This window comes from Arachis stenosperma, chromosome 3 (assembly GCF_014773155.1).
Source record: "Arachis stenosperma cultivar V10309 chromosome 3, arast.V10309.gnm1.PFL2, whole genome shotgun sequence".
Lineage (NCBI taxonomy): Eukaryota > Viridiplantae > Streptophyta > Magnoliopsida > Fabales > Fabaceae > Arachis > Arachis stenosperma.
Genome location: NC_080379.1, coordinates 95,829,676 through 95,854,823, shown reverse-complemented (window position 1 = coordinate 95,854,823; position 25,148 = coordinate 95,829,676). Strand labels below are relative to the sequence as shown.

The following is a 25,148-nucleotide window of genomic DNA, read 5'->3' as shown; positions in this document are numbered from 1 at the left end:
CTTGACATCCAAGAAGTGAAGGCAATTGACAAAAGCACCAAGAAGAGGATTGTGACTAAGATACCAAGGACAACATTCATGAGAAGGTCAACTGCAAACAATCCTCCCCCTGATCCAGCAAGCAAGCTCAATCAAGCCAATTTCACAAGGAAGTTTGTTGAACGGAGACCAAGACAGGGGACAATAACTGAAACTTCTCCCCTCTTGGAGTCATTCCTCTTAAACTGGAAGAAGAGGAAGAAAGTGAAGAATAGGTAAACAGTAGGTAACATTCCTTCTCATTGCTTTGTTTAATTTTCAATAAATTGACATATGGTTGCATTCTATGTTTGGTGTTACTATGCAACAAAAATTTGGTTCCAACCCTTACAAGATACTGCATCAATTCCAAGTGAAAGTGTCACACTAAGTTTGGTGTGCCACTTATCTTTTATGCAATGTATTGTGCACACCTTCTTATCTATGCAATCACAATGTCTCTGTTTCTTGTGCCTTGATTTTTATCTTAAATTTTGCTTGCTTGCAACACATGTACTGCTAACATTTCATTGTGAAAGACATTCATGATCCATCTTAGCCCCATAGCCATTGTTCTAATTGTTGCTTGAGGATGAGCAAGCATTCTGAGTTTGGCAAGGGAAAGAGGAAGAATAGAGGAAAAAGGACAACAACAATGAAGATGAACTACAAGGTTGTAGAGCTCCTTTTCCTCTCATTTATTTCAAGCACTATAAACTGCATGATTGTCTTTACCTTCTCTGTATACATGTGTGTATGAAAAGGCATAGTTTGATTTCTAAATTGTAACATGTTGCTGTGACATTATAATTACCAACTTGAATTCTGTGAGTTCAAAAGCAGTAAAGCATCATGATCATAAACACACAAGGAATTAAAGAAGAGTTTAGCATGTGCATACAAGTATTGGAAAGCTAGTATGTTTAATTGTTGCTCAATTGCATTGGATTTTATTTAATTGAAGTTTTTATCTAGGACATTTTGTGAAATCTTTTGAAATCATGAAAACCTTGAAGAAGCAAATACAATTAAAGCAAGAAAAGAAAAAGGGAAAGAATGAGAAAGCTGAAGGCTCTGAGCACCAATGGCAATTTATTTGCTAAGTACTTGTGGTGTTTATGTATCAAGCCAAATGCTTGAAAACAAAACACTTAGAAGTCAAGGCTAGGCTCAAGTGCAAAAGCACTCCCTCAAAGCTCAAGGCTCTGAGCATCAATGATTAGAGAGTCAAGAAAAGAAAAAAAAATGAGCTTAATGAAGTCCTCTAATTAAATGCTTGTGATGCTTATGTATCAAGTGGTAATACTTGAAAACAAAGCATTTAGAAGTCGTAGCTTTGTTATTAACTCATGGGGCAAAGCACCCAAAAGGAGAAGCAAAAAAAAAAATTTCAAAAGCTTGTTTCAAGGAAGAATTATAAGAAAAAGATTTCATAAATTGAGTTAGATGGAAGCATCAATCATTTACATCTCTTCTGTAATTGTAGCATGCATTGAAAACTAGCTTACCATGAAAAGTGAGTTGCTATTCTTCTTACCTTGGATTGTCAATCTCTATTGCATGATTCTTTTCTTGCTTGAGGACAAGCAAGTTTTAAGTTTGGTGTTGTGATGACATGTCACCATGTCATGTTTTCCTATGCTTTTTCACTAGTTTTTTTCTTAGTTTTCATGCATTCTTAGGCCACAAGTAAGCCATTTGGGTAGAAATTCATGTTTCCTTAGATTCAATCAACTATGGATGAATTGATGCATTTTCATGAGTTTTTATGCCATAATTGCTTATATATCAAGAAGAAGAATAACTCTCATGATTATAGCATAGCTTTGATACAATTGTTGATTGATGATAGGAGGAATAAAGCTTGGAAGGAGGTTGCAAGAAGATGAAGAATGCCCTGGAGAAGAACCAACGTTTGAGCCAACGTTTGACCTCAAACGTTGAGGCAAACGTTGGCTGAAGAAGAAACTCTTGGAAGGCAACGTTTACGCCAACGTTTGACCTCAAACGTTGAGGCAAACGTTGGCGCCTCACAGCTTGAAGGGATATACTTCCAACAAGAATAACATGAGCTACAGAACTCCAAATGAGGTGATTCAAAACGCAATGGAAAGTAGGAATCAAGAGCTTTCCAAGCATATATGGCACTGCATGGTGGACACTAAAATTGAGGGAGAAAACTGCCCCGAAAGTGCATAAACGAACATGGTGTCAACATGCAGTAAGGCCAGCTGACCTCTGCACCTTCGACAGAGTATAACTCGAGCTGTGGAGCTCCAAATGATGTGCTTCCAATGGCATTGGAAAGTAGACATTCAGGGCTTTCCAAAAATATATAATAGTATGGGGTGGACAATGCGTTTGAGCCTCCAGAACTGGCGTTTTCGACCACGTTTGAGGCAAACGTCGCCTCAAACGTTGCACACCAAAGCCAGCGACCATGTCCCCTTCAAAGGAGCATAACTTGCGTTGTATATGTTCAATTGATGTGCTTTCAGTTGCGTTGGAAAGCTGACATTCAGAGCTTTCCAACTATATATAATAGTCTATAGTGGGCATACAATTGGCAACATTGACAAGAGGACAAAGAAGCGTTCCAAAACTCACCTGGGAGGAACCACGTTTGAGCTCACGTTTGACCTCAAACGTGAACTCAAACGTGAGCGACAGCAAAATGGGTTTTGCATGAGGCTAGCACATGAGGACGTTTGAGTCAACGTTTGCCTCAAACGTTGATTAAAACGTGAATACTCCAGAGTCCAAATTGCAAGCGGATTTCTTCTCACAACCAAGGCCATCCGGATCCATCTTCAACCCATTTCACTCCAAAGCAAGCAAAGCCCAATTGACATCACTCAAAGGCACAAAAAAACAATTTGATTAGGAATTTCATTTTCTATGTAATTTGCTTCCAATTTCATTTTTTATTTTTATTTTGTAAAAGCCTATAAAAAGGCATCTGTTTCATTTCATTAGGGAGGCTGGCTCTGCTAGAGCATTAGGAGTAGGGTAGAATAGAAAGTCTTCTTTGAAATACTTTTAATTTCTGCATTGTTATATTTTCAAGTATTGAATTCAATATTGGTTTATGCAAAATTTCAATTTCCTTCTCTGCTACAATTTCCTTTTCTGCTACAATTCTCTTCTGCAAGTTCACTTTCTACAATTTTTCATTTAAGCTTACTGTGATCTGATTTACATTTCCTGCACAATTTAATTCCTCTGCAATTGCTCTAAGCTTTGATCTACTGCTTCCTTTACTTTCCAGCACCCAGCCCCCTTTACATTTACTGCACTTTACCTTCCTTGTCATTTAAGATTTTGCCAATTTACATTCCTTGCTCTTTAAGTTTTCTGCCAACTTTACTTTCTGCAATTTATAATTCATTGCAATTTACATTCTGTTGGTCACTTTTCACACAATTCACTCAATGTTAGCTTGACTAAACTAATCACCCACTAAAGTTGCTTGATCCATCAATCCCTGTGGGATCGACCTCACTCTAAGTGAGTTATTACTACTTGATGCGACCCGGTATACTTGCCGGTGAGTTTTGTGTCGGATCATTTTCCGCACATCAACTTGCTGAGTCAATATTTTGTTCTGAGCCAGTATGGCATTCAGAGTATCAATCTCAAGAAGTCCTTTCTTCTGATTCGTCCCATTGTTCACAGGATTCCTTTCAGAAGTGTACATGAATTGGTTATTTGCAACCATTTCAATGAGTTCTTGAGCTTCTGCAGGTGTCTTCTTCAGATGAAGAGATCCTCCAACAGAGCTATCCAATGACATCTTGGACAGTTCAGACAGACCATCATAGAAGATACCTATGATGCTCCATTTAGAAATCATGTCAGAAGGACACTTTCTGATCAATTATTTGTATCTTTCCCAAGCTTCATAGAGGGATTCACCTTCCTTCTGTCTGAAGGTTTGGATTTCCACTCTAAGCTTACTCAATTTTGGAGGTGAAAAGAACTTTGCCAAGAAGGCATTGACTAGCTTTTTCCAAGAGTTCAGGCTTTCTTTAGGTTGTAAGTCCAACCATATCCTAGCTTTGTCTCTTATAGTAAAAGGGAATAGCATAAGTCTGTAGACCTCAGGGTTAACCCCATTAGTCTTGACAGTGTCACAGATTTGCAAGAATTCAACTAAAAACTGATGAAGATCTTCCAATGGAAGTCCATGGAACTTGCAATTCTGTTGCATTAGAGAAACTAATTGAGGCTTAAGCTCAAAGTTATTTACTCCAATGGCAGGGATAGAGATGCTTCTCCCATAGAAGTCGGGAGTAGGTGCAGTAAAGTCACCCAGCACCTTCCTTGCATTGTTGGCATTGTTGTTGTTTTCGGCTGCCATGGGTTCTTCTTCTTTGAAGATGTCTGTTAGGTCCTCTACAGAGAGTTGTGCTTTTGCTTCTCTTAGCTTTCGCTTCGAGGTCCTTTCAGGTTCAGGGTCAGCCTCAACAAGAATGCTTTTGTCTTTGCTCCTGCTCATATGAAAGAGAAGAGAACAAGAAAATTTGTAATCCTCTATGTCACAGTATAGAGATTCCTTGAGGTGTCAGAGGAAAAAAAAATAGAAGGAAGAGGTAGAAGAATTCGAACTTATCAAGAAAGATAGAGTTCGAATTGTGCATTGAGGAGGAGTGTTAGTCCATAAATAGAAGGATGTGAGAAGAGGGGAAGAAGTTTTTGAAAATAAATTAAAAAGATTTTAAAAACATTTTGAAAAATACTAATTGATTTTCGAAAACTAAGAGTGGAAAAGAAATCAAGTGATTTTTGAAAAAGATTTTGAAATTAGAAATTTAAAAAGATATGATTGAAAACTATTTTAAAAAAAAAGATGTGATTAAAAAGATATGATTGAAAAGTTATGGTTTTAAAAAGATATGATTGAGAAGATATGATTTGAAAAACAATTTAAAAAGATTTGATTTTTAAAATTAATGACTTGGCTAACAAGAAAAGATATGATTCAAACATTAAACCTTTCTCAACAGAAAAGGCAACATACTTGAAATGTTGAATCAAATCATTAATTGTTAGCAAGTATCTTTGAAAATGGAAAGAAATTGATTTTGAAAAGATATGATTGAAAATATATGATTTGAAAAAGATTTAATTTTGAAAAAGTTTGAAAACTTGAAAAAAATTTGAATAGAAAACAAAATCTTCCCTCTTGTGCCATCCTGGTGTTAAACGCCCAGAATGGTATACATTCTGGCGTTTAACGCCCAAAACTCACCCCTTTTGGGCGTTAAACGCCCAGCCAGGCACCCTGGCTGGCGTTTAAACGCCAGTTTTCCTTCCTCACTGGGCGTTTTGAACGCCCAGCCTTTTTCTGTGTAATTCCTCTGCTGAATGTTCTGAATCTTCAATTCTCTGTATTATTGACTTGAAAAGACATAAATTAAAATTTTTTTTTGAATTTTTAATGATGAGGAATAATCAAAATGCAACTAAGACCAAATAAACGATGCATGCAAGACACCAAACTTAGAAGTTTGTATACTATTGACACTAACAAAATGAGAATGCATATGAGAAGCAACAAAACACTCAGGACAAGAGAATTTAAAGATCATAACAAGGAAATCATCAAGAACAACTTGAAGATCAATTAAGACACATGAATGAATTCGAAAAATGCAAGAAGAAAAGAAACATGCAATTGACACCAAACTTAAAATGAGACACTAGACTCAATAAGAAACATAAAATATTTTTTGTTTTTATGATTTTGTAATTTTTTTTTTGGATTTTTTCGAAAATTGAAAGAAAATAAGGATATCAAAATTCTTAATGAGAATTATAGGAATCATGCAATGTTAGTCTAAAGCTTCAGTCTAAAGAAATTAGACATGGCTAGCCAAGTTTCAGCAGGACATTACATTCAAGAGCTAAATTGATGAGAATCAATCAGCTTTGTTGATGATAAGAACATCACCTGAAACACTAGAATTCATTCTTAAGAACTCTGAAGAAAAATACCTAATCTAAGCAACAAGATGAACCGTCAGTTGTCCAAACTCAAACAATCCCCGGCAACGGCGCCAAAAACTTGGTGCATGAAATTGTGATCATCAATGGCGCCATAAACATGGTAGCTCAATTGCAATCTCAACTCTTTATCACAACTTCGCACAACTAACCAGCAAGTGCACTGGGTCGTCCAAGTAATAAACCTTACGCGAGTAAGGGTCGATCCCACGGAGATTGTTGGTATGAAGCAAGCTATGGTCATCTTGTAAATCTCAGTCAGGCAGATTCAAATGGTTATGGATGATTTATGAATAAAGCATAAAATAAGGATAGAGATACTTATGTAATTCATTGGTGAGAATTTCAGATAAGCGTATGGAGATGCTTTGTCCCTTCCGTCTCTCTGCTTTCCTACTGTCTTTATCCAATCCTTCTTACTCATTTCCATGGCAAGCTGTATGTTGGGCATCACCGTTGTCAGTGGCTATAGTCCCGTCCGCTCAGTGAAAATGTTCAACGCGCTCTGTCACAGCACGGCTATTCAGCTGTCGGTTCTCGATCATGTCGGAATAGAATCCAGTGATTCTTTTGCGTCTGTCACTAATGCCCCATAATCGCGAGTTTGAAGCTCGTCACAGTCATTCAATCCTTGAATCCTACTCAGAATACCACAGACAAGGTTTAGACCTTCTGGATTCTCTTGAATGCCGCCATCAATTCTAGCTTATACCATGAAGATTCCGATTAAGGGATCCAAGAGATATCCACTCAATCTAAGGTAGAACGGAGGTGGTTGTCAGGCACACGTTCATAGGTGAGAATGATGATGAGTGTCACGGATCATCACATTCATCAAGTTGAGGAACAAGTGATATCTTAGAACAAGAATAAGCTGAATTGAATAGAAGAACAATAGTAATTGCATTAATACTCGAGGTACAGCAGAGCTCCACACCTTAATCTATGGAGTGTAGAAACTCCACCATTGAAAATACATAAGAACAAGGTCTAGGCATGGCCGAGAGGCCAGCCTCCCAATGATCTAAGAACTAGACGTCCAAAGATGAAAATACAATAGCAAAAGGTCCTATTTGTAGAGAACTAGTAGCCTAGGGTTTACAGAAATAAGTAAATGACATAAAAATCCACTTCCGGGCCCACTTGGTGTGTACTTGGGCTGCGCATTAAAGCTTTCATATGTAGAGACTTTTCTTGGAGTTAAATGCCAGCTTTTGTGCCAGTTTGGGCGTTTAACTCCCATTCTTGTGCCAGTTCCGGCGTTTAATATTGGGCAGTTTTGAGCTGATTTGGAACGCCAGCTTGGGCCATCAAATCTCGAGCAAAGTATGGACTATTATACATTGCTGGAAAGCCCAGGATGTCTACTTTCGAACGCAGTTGAGAGCGCGCCAATTGGGCTTCTGTAGCTCCATAAAATCCACTTCGAGTGCAGGGAGGTCAGAATCCAACAACATCTGCAGCCTTTTCAGCCTCTGAATTAGATTTTTGCTCAGGTCTCTCAATTTTAGCCAGAAAATACCTGAAATCACAGAAAAATACACAAACTCATAGTAAAGTCCAGAAAAGTGAATTTTAACTAAAAACAAATAAAAATATAATAAAAACTAACTAAAACAAACTAAAAATAATGCCAAAAAGCGTATAAATTATCCGCTCATCAGAGCCAAATGAACCATACACAGAACCACCACCTCAATATACACCATCTCCTTATCATTACCAAGATGACCCACCCTCCTATCCACCCCAAACCTCCATGGAGAAAGCATTTACCGATCTAAACTCTACTATACAAGCTCTCGCCGCCCGAATCGGACCACCAAATACCTTCAACAATCAACCCTCAAGCTCTAGTGCACTTCCTTTTCAACCACATAATGATCCACCCATCCCATCACCACCATCCATGGAAGAGCACCCACATTTATCAATCCAAGAGCAAGATGATCCCAATTATGCTATTGATATGGAACAAAAGAGAGAGGATAGTCTTCGCGAATTCATACTTCATAAGGAGCTAGAGGAGGCACTAAAGGTGAAGGTAGAAGAGACCCTTGAAGGTGAGGGAGTAATTGAAGGGAGTTGTCATGGAAAGGTAATCATCAAGGAGGAACAAGAGTCAAGGGATCATTTCAAGGAAACAGTAGATCAATTTCATGTAACCCTTCATCAACTGGAGCAAGCAATAAATCGATTATCTTCTAGACGTTCAGACATCCAACAGACTCCCATGGCCCCATGTGGAGAATCCAATGAAGAACGTAGCATGAGGGAGACACTAGAAACTCCAGTGGACAATAAGGAGCATGACTTTGTACTGGAACAAGTGGAGGAAACCATAATAGTTGCAGAAGAAGAAGTGGTTGCAGACTTAGGAGATGCGGAACCTCCATGGGAAAATCAAGTTATAGAGCCTCCTTCCAAGGCGATTGCAATTGATGCTGAAGAAGGTGTACAACCTCCAAGGCATATCATGGTTGAAGACTTGGAAGAGGTTGATCAAGAGATGGAGATTCAAGAAGAAAAAGCACAACTTCCCATACCCTTGGTGAACAATGAAGAAGAGATTGAATTGGAAGAAATCCACCAGGAGGAAGAGGTTGATATTGAAGAAGATTGCAAAGAGGTGGAAGTTGTCAGAGGAGAGCACAAGGGAGTAGAGCTTCCACGTTCATTCCAAACACCTCCCCCTAAGTTGCCATCATCCTTCACAACATTCAAGTGGGTAAAATTCATATCCCTTAGCTCCCTAATTCCACTTGAATATGGGCTACTGGAGACGGATGGTCAACTTAGAGCTCTTTGTGGCATTAAGAGCAAGAGAAAGATGATTAGTGGCAAGAATTGTCCTACAAATTTCATTATGGTTGGAAGCTCAAAGTTTAAACGCAAAGGTTGGTATAGAGCTCAGCTGAATGGGTCTAAGAAGCTATTTGGTTACTTCAGTGAGAATTCTAAAGCTGAACCACCCGGATGGAATCATGATAATCAAATTGAAGACGAGTGCAGAAACAAGATTTGGGATCCCGGAAGATATTGGATTTGCAAACATTGGTGGAGATTCCTGGATCAGTACAAGCATAAGCCACCATGACAAGGAGCTCACTAAATGTCCAACTTAACGACTTTAACTAAAAGTGCTAGGTGGGAGACAACCCACCATGGTATGATCGTTCCTTTTTCAATTTTAATTTTGTTTAGTTTTGTTTGTTCTTGAATTTTATTTTATTTTATTGAACCTGGAATCATGCATAGCATTCACATTAAGCATTGCATTCTGCATTTTACAAAAAAAAAAGGGAAAACACGCACGCGACGCGTCCGCGTCACTAGTGCGTTGGGGAGAAAATAATTGAATAGAGACTCACGTGAAAGTGTGGCTGGAGGCGCGCCTTTAGCATACTTTGACCCCACGCAACGGCGTCGCTCATGCGACCGCGTCATGTGGAACTTTGGCCTCCCACGCGACCGCGTCACCCACGTGGCCGCGTGCCATAAATATCGATGTGAAAAAGGTGCATGGCCAAAAGTTGTGCTGGAATTGGGCTGGAATCGTGCTAGAAGCCCAAGCCATCCCACGCAAACGCGTGCCCCACGCGGCCGCGTCATCTTTCAAAAATGGCCACCCACGCGACCGCGTCACCCAGATTTTTGGCAAAATGCAATTCAAACAGAGAGTTGTGCGAATGCGAGGCTGCACTCACGCCACTAGCACAAATCAAGTGACGCGATCGCGTGACCCACGCGTCCGCGTCGTCTAACCTTATTGCGCACCACGCGGCCGCGTCACCCACGCGTCCGCGTCGCCAACGTCGCACACCTTAACCTCATATGCCAAAATATTTTATCTTTTCTTCCCCAATCCTAATTTTTCCTCCCTCCTTTCTTACTTACTTCTTCTCCCCTTCTTTCCCTTCTCGTTTCTCTTATCTTTCATTTTCTTTTACTTTCATTCATTGCATTATTTTCATTGGTGTTGGAATTTTATTTGGGTCATTGTTTTTTCTATATTTTTGTGGATTATTTGACAATTATATATTACTTTTTAAAGGGATGCTTGCATGTTCAATTTAATACTTTCAAATAGCTTATTTACCATGCATGCTATGTGCTTGTGAAAATGTCCGTATGGTCTTGTGCACTATTTTTAAGATTTCTTTAATCTTCTACTATAAATGCTTGCTTTTCACAAAATCCTTTTTATATTTTATTAATTAAATATAATTGTTAATAAAAACGTTATTGTTAGTTTCTTACGACTAACAATACATTAAAGCTTTTGATGCTTGATCTATGCTACTCATGCCCTTGCCGGCATGCTAATAAACATCTTGCATCCAATACTCCCCATGCCTTGCTATATTTCTATTGATGAACTGATCACATGGAATCGCGACCATGTCTTCCATTCACTATTTTCCTTACTTGGCATGATATTCACTCGTACCGCCCTCCTCTTTGCTCTACACCTTTGACTTCATATCCCTTTCTCCTCTCCCTTTTTCAGGCTGGCCACCAGAACGGGTAAAAAGAAAGCTTCTACAACGAGCAACAGCTGAGGATCCACAACACCCATCCATCTGTACATCTCAGCATGCACCGAGGACGGTGCAATCTTTAAGTGTGGGGAGGTCGATACCGATCTCCATGGGTCAGTTAGCCCCTTCTTAACACCAATTTTTGTTTTTCATTGTTGCATTTGCATGTTTGATTGCATGTTTATTTTTTTGTGTGTGCATATTTTACCACTTGGTTAAAGTAATATTTTCTTTTTCAATAAATTTTTATAGTATTTCACTAATTTGAATAAAACTTTTGAAAAACTTATTTGAAAAAATATTATTTTGGAACATAGTTTAGAACTCGAACACACAAAACCAGTGAGATTTTGAGCCTATTTGATTGGTTGCATTTTATCAACCAATATTTTATTTTTGGTGTGTGTTTTTCTCTCTAAAATTGTGATCTTTGTCTTGCTTAATTCTATATTTCCATTGTTTGATGTATGCATGCACTGATATGATTGAGGCCCTTGTTTCACTAAGCTCACATACCCATATGGCCTTACCCTTTCATTATCCTTTGCAAACCAATTTGAGCCTAATATACCCATTTGTTCTTTACTCTAGCTCATTACTAACTCTAAGCGGGAAACAATAATGTCCTTAATTTGAATCCTTGGTTAACTTAGACTAGTAAAAGTGCTAATGATTTAAGTGTGGGAAAGTTGGGTTTGAAAATATTTGGTTTTAATAATTGGGTGTTGTATATTTTAGTGAAAATGTGCAAAATAATGATTGAGCACATGTTATTGCATTCAATACTTTAATCATATGCGTTGAAAAAAAAGTGAAAAAGAAAAAGAAAAAGAGCAATTAATAAAATGGGACAAAATGCCCCAAAATAAAATAGTGAAATCAATGCATATGAGCTATACTCAAAACTTGGAATGCATGAACATGTGGAAAGAACAGTTAATGGGAAGTTAGATTTTGCATTTTAATTAAATGAATTGCCTTAAGTTAGGTGGAAAGTTTATGTTAATTAAGGATTCAGATTTTAGTCCACTTGGCCAAATACAATCCTACCTTGACCCTAACCACATTACAACCCTTAAAAGACCTCTTGATTTGTGTATTGGTGCATTAAATTTTTGTTGATTGTTAGATGAAGAGCAAGCTATAGAAAGCAAGATTAGTAGAGAATTGAGAGAATTGACCCTAGACACTTGAGAGTTAGAATGATATAAACTACTAGTAAGGGTTCAGTACTTAATTCTATGTTCCCTGCTTTTATGAGCTATCTTCTTCTTGCAAGTTATTTATATTGTATTTTGTGATTTGAATTAGTGAAATCCAGTTCATATTTATTCTTGAAAGATTTTTTTACTTTTTCACCAAGTAGGTAGAACCATTTTAGCATGTAGTTGAATTCATATTTCATAGGTTGCATTGCATGAGTCTTGCCTTTCCCTATTCATTTATTTGGTTTCCTTGAGTTTAGCATGAGGACATGCTAAAAGTGTGGGGAGGTTGATAAACCACTATTTTATGGTTTACAATGTGCTTAATTGTGTGGTTTTATCATGGTCTTTACCCACTTATTCATATAATTAGCATGCATTTATATTTCCTTCCTAAAATTATTACATGATTGAAAACATACTTCTTTGGTCTTAATTTAGCTAATCTTAATCCTCTTTTATTACCATTCGATGCCTTGATCTGTGTGTTAAGTGTTTCAGGCTTTATAGGGCATGAATGAGTGAGAGATTGGGAAGGAAGCTTGCAAAAATGGAAGGAACACAAGAAATTGAGGAGATGACCAGCGAGAAGTGACGCGTACGCGTCAGCGACGCGACCGCACGGAAGAAAGGAATTTGCAGTGACGCGGCCGCATGGCTCACACGACCGCACGGATTGGAAAAGCACAAGTGACGCGGAAGCGTGGACGACGTGAACGCGTGGCAGGGAAAAACGCGAATGACGCGTTCGCATGGATGACGCGATCGCGTGACGTGCGCGATCTACAGAATTACAAAAGTTGCTGGCAGAGATTCTGGGCCGCATTTTAACCCAGTTTTCGGCCCAGAAACACTGATTAAAGTCAGGGAACTTGCAGAGACTCATCATGCTATTCATAATTCATAATTTTAGTTTTAGATGTATTTTTTAGAGAGATAGGTTCTCTCCTCTCTCTTAGGATTTAGGTAGGGTTTTTAGAAATTAGGATTTAGGACTTCTCTTAATTTTAGGAGTGACTCTCGATCCCAGGTTCAATGTTCTTTTACTTTATATTTATTTCTTATTTTCAGATACTTTAATGCTTGTATTAGTTATGTTGCCTATTTGGCTTATGCCACATTCATGATGATTTCCCGGTTTAATGATATTTGAAGTATTTCAGTTTAATATTGCTTTCTTTTGTTTATGCTATTGATTATCCCCAATCTGAAGATATTTTATTCCAGTAGATTTAATTTCCTTTCCTTTTGGTCTTGGTTAAGAAATCAGTAACTCAGGAGTTATCTTAGCTCAACATAATTGATAACTGTTATCTTTGCCAATTGGACTGAACTTCAATAATCCCAACCTTTTCATAGGAAATAAATAGGATTTGAAGGTCAACTAATTAGTCCCTTGACTTTCCTTTGCCTTAGCAAAGGTTAACTAAGTGGAATTAAGATTCAACTTTCATTATTAGTGATAAGAATAACTAAGTCTGGACTTCCAATTTCTCATACCTTGCCAAAAGTTTGCTTTTCAGTTATTTATTTATTTTAATTGCCATTTAAATTATTTGCCACATTCATTCCTCATTCTTGAAACCCCAAATTTACAATATCCATAACCAATAATAAGAACATACTTCCCTGCAATTCCTTGAGAAGACGACCCGATGTTTAAATACTCAGTTATCAATTTTAAAGGGATTTGTTACTTGTGACAACCAAAATATTTGCACGAAGGGATTTCTGTTGGTTTAGAACCTATATCTACAACATGACTATTTTTATAAAATTCTTTACTAGCAAAAATCTTAACGTCACATACACAATAAGCTTAGTCAAAATAATGAAATTTTTCAAGGATTTTTATCTATAGGGCACCAATTGATTTGAGTGAAAACTTTTCATAGAACTTGCTTGAATTATATATTTTGTGGATCATGTTTTTGAGCTAAGAACATACAACCTAGCGAGATTTGAGCCTAATTGCGTGGTTACATCTTATAACCACTTCTTTTTCCTTCTTGTGTGTATTATTCTCTTTCTATGATTGTAATATTTGATTTGTTTGATTCTTTATGTCCATTATTTTGTGTATTCATGCATTTATATGATTAAGGCCATTGTTTCATTAGCTCACTTACCCAAATAGCCTTACCTTTTATCTTCCATTGTTAGCCAATTTGAGCCTACGCTTAACCCACTTGTTCTTTAATTTAGCACATTACAAGCCCTAAAGCAAAAAAACAATAAATGTCCTTATTTGGATCTTTGATTAGCTTAGGCTAGAGTGTGTGTATCATCCAAGTGTGGGAATCTTGGGATATCGGGGGAATAAACGGGTAGTTTTGTATTGTTATTGTAAATATTTGGGAATTGGGTGCATGTTCATGTATTGATTAGATGTATAGACCTTATGCATTGATGTTCTTGTATATGGTTTGAGAGAAAAAAATGAGAAAAAAAAAGAAGAAAAGGAAAAGAAAAAGAAAAATAATATGAAAAAGAAAAGAAAGAAAAAGAAGAAAAAGAAAGAAGTCCAATAAAGATCAATGCATAAGTGTAGTGAAATGAAAAGAAAATACATGAGTATGTGAAAAAGAGAAAAATGGGTAGTTAGGTTAGCTTTGAAATTGTATAGGATGTCATAGGTTAGGTGGGAAGTTTAAGCTTATCAAAGATTTAAATTTCAAGCTCACTTGACCAAATATGCATCCTACATTGACCCTAGCCCCATTACAACCTAAAGAAAAGACCTCATGATACTTGTATGCATGCATGGAATAAATGTTGATTGTTAGAAGAAGAACGAATCTTGGAAAGCATGATTAGGGGAGAATTGAGTGAATTGACCCTAAACACTTGAGCGAATAGAGTGCAAACACTACCGGTGAGGGTTCGATTGCTCAATTACATGTTTCCACCTATGATCATCTCTTTTCATGCAAGTTTGTAAAAATATTTAATAACTCAATCCAATTGTGGATTAGACTTGCTAGTCCTTATCCCTTGTGCATATATACTTCTTGGGAATTGATTTATTTTGACCAAGCAATTGCATTCATTTAGATAGTTGCATATAGGTAGATTGCATTTAGTTAGTTTCCATTGAATAAATGCCATACCCTTACTTCATTCTTGGTTTAAGCACGAGGACAAGCTTCGTTTAAGTGTGGGGAGGTTGATAAACCCATTTGTAGGGTTTATCTTGTATTGATTTTTGGAGATTTTAATACCTTTTACCCACATTTATTCAATGAATTAGCATGATTTTGTGATTGTCTCCTTATTTGTGCTTAAGTGCGAAAACATGCTTTTTAGGCCTTTAACTTGATGATTTTAATCTCCCTTTGATTCCACTAGATGCCTTGATGTGTTTGTTAGTGATTTCAGATTAAAAAGGCTAGGAATGGATCAAAGGAGTGAAGAGGAAAGCATGCAAAGTGGAGAAATCATGAAAAGCCAAAGAGTTGAACTCGCCCATGGATGCGCGCGCGCACCTGGCACTTACGCGCACCCTGAGAAATGGCCCATGGACGCGTACGCATGCTGTGCACGTATGCGTCGGTCCTGATATATGATTTTTTTAATGAATTCGCAACAAACGAATTCTGAGGAGTTGTAGGGCCCAATCCCAACCAACTTTGGCGCCAGAAATGCTATTTAAAGCCAAGGATTGAAGAGTAAAGGGGGATTCCATTCATTCACACTCATTAGGATTAGTTTAAAGTTAGTTTTAGAGAGAGAAGCTCTCACTTCTCTCTAGTATTAGGATTAGGATTAGGTTTAGTTCTTAGATCTAGATTTATATTCATCTTCTTCTACTTCTATTTTTTAATTTCTTGTTGTTACATTCATTCTTCTTCTATTCTTTTGTTGTAATTTCTTTTATGTTGTTCTTGTGTTTTGTTGTAGATCTACTTTTGTTTCTTCTACTCTCTTTCAATTCAATCAAGGTAATTCATAATAAATGTGTTTCTTTTGATTGTTGTTGTTAATTCTTTTCAATAATTGTTGTTAGATTCTATTCTTGTTGTCAATTTGCTTTGCTTTTCTTTTGTACCTTCCAAGTGTTTGATGAAATGCTTGGTTGAGTTTCAGTGTAGGTTTTGTTCCTCTTGGCCTAGGTAGAGTAATTAGTGACTCTTGAGTTATCTAATTCCTTTGTTGATTGATAATTAGAAGTTGCTAATTGATTTGAATGTCTCTAAAGCTAGTCTCTCCTTTAGGAGTTGATTAGGACTTGAGGAATCAAATTGATTCATCCACTTGACTTTTCTCCATGGTTAGAGGTTAACTAAGTGGGAGCAATGGACAATTTGTGGTCATAATTGAGGAGGATAACTAGGATAGGACTTCTAATTCTCATATCTTGCCAAGAGCTTTGTTAGTTGTTAGTTTATTTTCTTTGCCATTTATATTTCTTGTCTAAAATCTTAAAAACCCCAAATATAACTCACAACCAATAACAAGACACTTCATTACAATTCCTAGGGAGAACGACCCGAGGTTTGAATACTTCAGTTATTAATTTTAGGGGTTTGTTTTAGTGACAAACAACTTTTTGTATGAAAGGATTATTGATTGGTTTAGAAACTATACTTGCAACGAGAATTCATTTGTGAAATTCTAAACCGTTGAAAATCAAATCATTAGGCTCATTGAACCATCAATTCACAGGACTTTTGATGAAGAGAACACTCCAACAATCACACAACCACCAAGTCTTGATATACAAGAAGTGAAGGCAACCAACAACAACACCGAAGAGAGGATTGTGACTAAGCCACAATTGATCATATCCATGATGAAGAAAAGGTCAACTACAAGCAATTAACAAAAGGAAGCTTGTTGGGAAGAGGCCAAGAAAGGGGGCACTGACTGGCTCCTCTTTACCATTGGGGTCATTCCTCTTAACAAACTGCAGGAAGAGGAAGAAAGTCATCAGCTATAGGTCAGTAGTTTTCCTTTCTTAGTTATTTCAATAAAGAAGTTAAGTAGACTTCTCTGTATTGCAAAAAGCAAAGTTTGGTGTTGCACACCAAAGTAATTAAAGGGTGAATGTTGGATGCTAAGTTTGGTGTTCCACCAAAATTTTCATTAAGAACAGATTGCACCCTCAGCATGACTAGTATCGGCTCCAAACAATCAGAGAAACTACTTAACAATTGTCATGTTTCTAGTTTTTTTTTTCTAGTACATAGTTTGTTTTCTAGTTCATAGTTATTTTTTTTAATATAAGCACTTGATGTTTCATGCATGTATTTATTCTGCTACATATAGAAGTAGGCAAGGAACTAATTTTGGTGTTTCCACACCAACTTAGGTTCAGAGAATCACAAGCATACATGCATGCTAACAGTTTCTCAAGTGCTTGGGGAACAAGCAACTTTCAATATCTCTTGTAGGAAGTCGTTCAATCTCTTGGAGGGAAAGATACATCATCAGGTGGATAGACAAAGGAAGGACATAAAACCCAACAATGATGATGACACAGAGGAAATAAATGGACTCCAAGAGGTTGTATTGTTCTCTGACTGACTTTAGCTCAAATATGCTAATTGAAAGTGCAAATGTCCCCTGTTGATTAGTGTCCTATTAAATTTATTTACTGTCTGTTTGTTTTCACGCTTTTATGGCTTGCTAGTCTAAGTGCTTAATTCACTTTCATCTTACTTGAATTATATGCTTTGTTCCTTATGCTTGAATAAAAGAAAAATAACTGTGAAATAGAGAAAGAGTAAAAGTCTGGTATGAAATGAGACAAAATAAGGTTATGTGGTGGTATGTGCTAGTTCATTAGTTGACTTATAAATAAGGCTGAATGTGGCATGACTTTGTGATATGAACTTGAGTTACATTTCATGAGACTTGATAAATGAAAAAGGTCCAAAATAAAAGAAAGAAAATGCAAGAAAAAGAAACAAAAAAAGAAATAAACAAGGCTGGGCACCAATGGCTGGAAATTTGGATAAATGCCTGTGATGTTCTTGTACAAAGATAAGCTTGGATAACTAGTTTCTAAGGGGTGCTTCATCACTCGACAACTTGGGTTAACTAACCCGGGATTACCAACCGAAAGTCCACCATCAAGAGCTACTTTGAGACAAATCATTTAGTAACCCAAAGAGGTGCTAGGCATCAATTTCCAAAGAACAAACAAAGATGAACAAAATAAGCTAAATGCCTCTGATGTGTGTATGCTAAGGAGAGGCTTGAGCAAGTAAGTCCATAGGGGTGTTTCAACACCTAGCATCTTGAACCAACTGGGGCGGGAATGCTGGCTGAAAGCTTACTCTAAAAAGCTACCTTACCACATAGCATTAAGCCTCAACAAGAAATAAATCTCAGCCAAGAAAGAGAACAAGAAGAAAAAAAACTAAGGACCAAGCAATAACAAGTCTCATTTTTTGTGTAATTCAAGTAAGGATCCAAAGGGATGTTGATGTCTCAGCCACAGAAAGAAAATCTCTAAGATACTATGCATGAAAACCCCATTAACCAGTATTGAATGTTTTCCAAATAAAGACTTGTACTCTTCTCTGTCTTCATTCATTTTTGTTCTGTCTTACTCCTTGCTTGGGGACAAGCAAGATTTAAGTTTGGTGTTGTGATGATAAGTCATCTTAGGCTAGTTTCACAAGCCTTTTTCATTAGTTTTTACTTTGTTTTCATGCATTTTTAGGTAATAAGTAAGTGTTTGAGTGAGAATTTCATGCTTGTCTTGATTCAATCAAACATTGGTAATTTTATGCATTTTCATTAGATTTCTTGCAAGATTTAGCTGATAATATGAATGATGCAAGATTTGATGATTATGCCAAGGCTTTGATGTATTTGTCTGGTTGATGATAGGTGAAAAGATGAAGGAAAAGAAGCAGAAAGCACAAAATAAACTCAAAGGAAGAACTCTGGACATATTTTTTTGAAGCTGGAGCACACTTTGGAGCCTTAGACCACACTTTTAAAAGTGTGCCCATGATTTAAACAAAGAAAAGGCTCTTGGCGCGAAAAAATCATGACGCACACGCGTCGGGCAAGGAATTTTGAAGACCCACGCGTACATGTGCATGACGCGTACGTGTGGAAATTACTGGCATTCATTTGCACAGAGAACGCTACGTTCACTAAGCCAATGTTTTCGAGCAAAATAAAGTTGGAATGGAAGTTTAGCCATAGACGCGTACGCGTACATGACGCGTACGCGTGGTTGTGACTTACATGAAGAAGGACGCGCAAGCGTGGACTGAGCGGCAGCGTGGAAATGTCATGTTTGAAGACCCACACATACCCATAGGTGACGCGTACGCATGGGCAGCGCTCAATTGAAGAACGCTACTGATGAGCGGATAATTTATACGCTTTTTGGCATTGTTTTTAGGTAGTTTTTAGTAAGTTCAAGCTACTTTTAGGGATGTTTTCATTAGTTTTTATGTTAAATTTACATTTCTGGACTTTACTATGAGTTTGTGTGTTTTTCTGTGATTTCAGGTAAATTCTGACTGAAATTGAGGGACTTGAGCAAAACTCTGAAAAAAGCTGACAAAAGGACTGCTGATGCTGTTGGAATCTGACCTCCCTGCACTTAAAATGGATTTTCTGGAGCTACAGAACTCCAAATGGCGCGCTCTCAACGGCGTTGGAAGGTAGACATCCAGGGCTTTCCAGCAATATATAATAGTCTATACTTCATTCGGAAATCGACGACGTAACTTGGCGTTGAACGCCAAGTACATGCTGCTGTCTGGAGTTAAACGCCAGAAAAACGTCATGATCCAGAGTTGAACGCTCAAAACACGTCATAACTCGGAGTTCAACTCCAAGAGAAGCCTCAGCTCGTGGATTGATCAAGCTCAGCCCAAACATACACCAAGTGGGCCCCGGAAGTGGATTTATGCATCAATTACTTACTCATGTAAACCCTAGGAGCTAGTTTATTATAAATAGAACATTTAACTAATGTATTTGACATCTTTTGATCACTTTAGATCTGAAGAGGATCTTTGAACGCATAGTTCTTAGACCATGGGGGCTGGCCATTCGGCCATGCCTGGACCTTCTACTTATGTATTTTCAACGGTGGAGTTTCTGCACACCATAGATTAAGGGTGTGGAGCTCTACTGTACCTCAAGTATTAATGCAATTCTATTTTCTTTCATTCAAATCTCTCTTATTCTTATTCCAAGATATTCATTCGTACCCAAGAACATGATGAATGTGATGATTATATGACCCTCATTATCATTCTCACTTATGAACGCGCGTGATTGACAACCACTTCCGTTCTACATGCAACAGAGCTTGAATGTGTATCTCTTAGATTCCCCAACAGAATCTTCGTGGTATAAGCTAGATAGATGGCGGCATTTATGAGGATCCGGAAAGTCTAACCTTGTCTGTGGTATTCCGAGTAGGATTCCGGTAATGAATGACTGTGACGTGCTTCAGACTCGCAAGTGCTGGGCGTTAGTGACAGACGCAAAAGAATCAAGGGATTCTATTCCAGTAGGCACGGGAACCAACCAGTGATTAGCCGTGCTGTGACAGAGCGCGTGAGCATAGTTTTCACTGCGAGGATGGGATGTAGCCTTCGGCCAGGTGATGCCTCCAGACGATTAGCCATGCGAGTGACAACCGCAGAGGACCATTTTCCCGAGAGAATTGAAAGTAGCCATCGTCGAACGGTGAACCCCTATACACAGCTTGCCATGGAAAGGAGTAAGAAGGATTGAGTTGAAGCAGGAGAATAGCAGGCGTGCTTGAGCATACAGTACCTCCATTCGCTTATCTGAAATTCCCACCAATGAATCTGCATAAGTATTCTATCCCTTTTATTATTTCTTCTTTTTATATAATTTTCGAAACCATAAACAATTTTAATCTGCCTAACTGAGATTTACAAGGTGACCATAGCTTGCTTCATACCAACAATCTCTGTGGGATCGACCCTTACTCATGTAAGGTTTATTACTTGGACGACCCAGTACACTTGCTGGTTAGTTGAACGGAGTTGTGAAAACAACTGATGCCATAATAATGATTTCATACAAGTACAAAAGAACATGGATCACAATTTCGTCCACCAGCTACGCTCACTGATTACATGTCATCATGTCATGTTTTTCTATGCTTTTTCATACAAGAAATTGATTATTAGTGCTTAAATATTAAATGCTTTTGTGCTTAAATGGTATATTTCTTTGATCTTCTGATTTTATAAATTTTGTAGGAAATAAGTGAAAAAAGAAGCAATAAAAGCACTAAAAGAAGAATCATACTCCCAAGGTGCCAAAAGAGTGGAAACAGACTCAAGGAGGAGCAAAGAGGATTTGCAACCCTGACCTCTTTACACTCCAACAAGAATAACTCGAGCTAAAAAACTTCAAATGAGGTGATTTTAGTGGCATTGGAAAGTAGGAATCTAGAGCTTTCCAAGAATATATGGCACTACATGGTAGACACTAAAACTGAGGGAGAAAACTTACCCCGAAAGTGCAAAGATGAACATAGTATCAACCTGCAGTAAGGCCAGCTGACCTCTTCACTTTCCAAGAAAGATAACTTGAGCTGTAGAGCTTTAAATGATGCGCTCTCAAATGCATTGGAAAGTAGGCATCCAGAGCTTTCCAACGATATATAATAATTTGGGGTGAACATTAAGTTTGGGCCTTAGAAGCTGGTGCTAACTTTGGCCTCCAAATAGCGCGAACTAAGTGAACGTAGCGCTCACTAAAAGAGCGCCAGCGGCCTCCAAACAGCACGACCATGCCTTCTTTAAAGGACCATAACTTGAGCTATAGATGTCCAATTGATATGCTTTCAGTTGCATTAAAAAGCTGACATTCAGAGATTTCCAACAATATATAATAATTTATATTTGGCATGAAAATAAAGCACAAGTGATAGGCATCTTTAAGGCCCAAAAAACACATTTGGAGTAGCGTTCACTTCCAAAGTGAATGCCACGCTCACTTTGTCACCTTTTCGTGACTTTCAAGCCTGAGAGCCAAGGCCTCGTGCCATCCATACCAGGCAGCGTTCAAATAATGAATGTAGCGCTCACTAAGAGATCGCTGGGCAAGGAAACAAGTGCACAAAGGGAGAGTGCTCAATGAGTGAGCGCAGCGCCCATAAAGGGAGCGCTAGGAGAAGCGCTCAACCAAGGAGGCAGCGCTTGAAGAGTGAACGTAGCGTTCACTAAGGTAACGCTAGAGAAGCAACATGCGCACCCAAGGGAGCACACATGACAAGTGAACGTAGCGCTCATTTAGCCAATGGAGTGCTCCACTAGAAGGAGCAACCAAGCAAATCCGGATCCACTTCTTCAAGGCCAAACCAACAAAAGCCCCAAAGTAAGCAGAGCCCAATTGACATCACTCAAAGGAACAAAGATCATCTAGAATAAGAATTTTTCATTTAATTGTAATTTGTTTTCAATTTCAATTTTACTTTCATTTTGTAAAAGCCTATATAAAGGCATTAGTTTCATTTCATTAAGGAGGAGTTAGGCTGCAATAGTAGTAGGCAGCAGTAAGAGTAGGAGTAGAATAGAAGGCTGATAGACTTTTCTTTTTTGCACTTTCTACATTTCAGTTTTATTGAATTCAGCTTATGCAATTTTAGTTTCTGCAATCCTCTGCTACAATTTCCTTTTCTGCAATTTTTTCTCTCTATTCCTATTGCTTCCAAGTTACTTTTATGCAATTTTAATCTTATACAACTGTTCTAAGTTCAGATTTACTATCTTCTTTAATTTTCCAGCATCTAATTCCCTTTACATTTGCTGCAATTTACGTTTCTTGCTATTTAAGTTTTGCTAATTTACCTTCAGCACTTTATACCCTCTGTAATTTACATTCTGTCAATACAATTTCACCCAATTCACCACTGTGAGCTTAACTAAACTGATCACCTCACTAAAGTTGCTTGATCCATTAATCTTTGTGGGATCGACCTCACTCTTGTGAGTTATTACTACTTGATGCGACCCGATACACTTGCCGGTGAGTTTGTGTGGAATCGTTTTTCCCTCATCACTCACTAAGTGAACGCTAAAAAAGGACGCGCACGCGTACATGACGCGCACGCATCAATGTGCCAGATTGCCAAAGCATGCGCAAGCGTGAGAGACGCGTACGCATGGAAGGCCAAAAACGCAAAAAGGACGCGCACGCGCAGAGGACACTTACACGTGGGTATAAAAGCATTCCGCTCACTTAATGAATGCTCGGTTCTCCTGGAAGTGACTCTCTGCTCAATTAAATCTGATTCCAAGCCCATTAACACACCAAAGCAAGCAAAGCCCAATCAACATCACTCAAAGGCACAAGGATCATCTAGAATAGGAGTTTTACATTTAAATGTAATTTGTTTTGAACTTGAATTTCATTTTAGTAGTTCAGGAAGCCTATATAAAGGGCATCAGTTTCATTTCAAAGGGGAGCGCACAGTAGGAGTAGGAATAGAATAGAAGCCTCAGGCTGGAAGATTAGAGACTCCAGATCTCTCTTGGAGTATTAGAGAGCTTAGCATAGTTTGATACACTTTTATCTTTCTGCAATTTCACATTTTCGTTCACATTGAGCTTGATTTATTTTCCTGCACATTTACATCTTCTGCAATTGTTCTGAGTTCTGATTTACTGTCTTCTTTAATTTCCCAGCACCCAATTCCCTTTACATTTGATACAATTTACTTTTTTTACTCTTTAAGTTTATGCAAATCTACATTCTGCACTTTACATTCTCTACAATTTACTTTTTGTCGCTTCATTTTCACCCAATTCTCAACTGTTAGCTTGACTAAACTATTCACCTCACTAAAGTTGCTTGATCCATCAATCTCTGTGGGATCGACCTCACTCTTGTGAGTTATTACTACTTGATGCAACCCGGTATACTTTTCGGTGAGTTTGTGTAAAATTTGATTATCACCCATCATTCACACATGAAAGGTTCTTGAGAATGGTGAAGGAGGAATGGAGAGAATTAGGAGATGTACAATTCCTGGAGAAGATGAAAGCACTGTCAGAAACTCTATGTTTATGGCGTAAGTAGCATTTTGGGGATATGACTGAGCGGATAAAGAGGTTTGAGGAAGAAATACATAAGGTGGATGATATGGTTAGTAGTGGACAGTACGATGGTACAATAGAGGCAAGGAGAAGGGCGTTAGTGAGGTGCTGTGAGAAGTGGTATATAAGGCAGGATATGCACTGGAAGCAAATGTCAAGATCTAGATATGCCACTGAGATGGATAGAAACACAAGGTACTTCCATAATATTGCTTCGGCGAGGAGAAGAAATAATCGCATTGAGGCTTTCGTAATCAACGGGAGGCTAATGAGGAATCAAGCAAGAATCAAGATTTCCATCTGGGACTTTTATAAACATTTGTACCACCAGGAAGCATCCCCAAAGGTGACTTTTCGGGATGGACTGGTTAACCGTTTAGAGAGGAAAGAAGCGGAAAGCTTAGAGGCGATCCCATTAGTAGAGGAAGTGAAGGTGGCAGTATGGGACTGTGAATCTTCTAAGGCTCCGGGGAGTGATGGATATAATATGAATTTTATAAAGAAGTGTTGGGATGAGATTGGCTCGGAGTTTACTGTAGCCGTGATAAATTTTTTTGAGACTACCAGTCCACCAGCAGGCGCTAATTTCACGTGCGTAGCGTTGGCTCCAAAATTTGTTGGGGCTAAGGAGATAAAAGACCTAAGACCTATCAGCAAGGTTGGGTGTGTCTGCAAAGTTATTTCTAAAATACTGTCACAGAGAATGAGGGATGTTATGCCAGGCTTAGTTGGGGAATCTCATAGTGCTTTTGTGAAGGGAAAAAAGATACATGATGGAGCTTTAATAGCATGTGAAACTGTGCAATGGTTAAAACTGAAGAAGAAAGCATCAGCAATTATCAAGTTGGACTTTCGAAAAGCCTATGACAGGGTAAAATAGAGCTTTGTTGATATTGTGCTTGAGAAGATGGACTTCGGAAGAACATGGAGGGCGTGGGTGAGGGAGTTTGTTACATCAGCATCTGTATCTATTATAATTAATGGATCACAGTCGAAACCATTCAAAATGGAGAGGGGGCTACGTCAAGGAGACCCTTTATCACTGTGTTTGTTTGTACTGGTGGTGGATGTGCTAAACAGGATGATTGGGGAGGTGGTTAGGAACAGTTGGATATCGCCTCTGTTAATCGGTAGGGACAAAATAGAGTTATCACACCTACAATTTGCTGATGACACTATTTTATTCTGTCCACCAGAGGAGGAAACTGTCAGGAACTATAAGAGGCTTCTGAGGTATTTTGAAATGATGTCTGGGTTGAACATCAACTTTGAGAAGTCTAACTTCATACTAGTTAACTACAGCCAGAAGTGGGCCAGCC

General features: G+C 38.1%; 1 non-coding gene across 1 annotated transcript; it reads left to right on the top strand.

The window, feature by feature from the left end:
- The first annotated feature begins 3,864 nt into the window (after positions 1 to 3,864).
- On the top strand, positions 3,865 to 3,973 carry LOC130972512 (small nucleolar RNA R71). The gene has a single exon (XR_009083674.1). It is a non-coding gene; the product is annotated as a small nucleolar RNA R71 (small nucleolar RNA).
- The last annotated feature ends 21,175 nt before the right edge of the window (positions 3,974 to 25,148 follow it).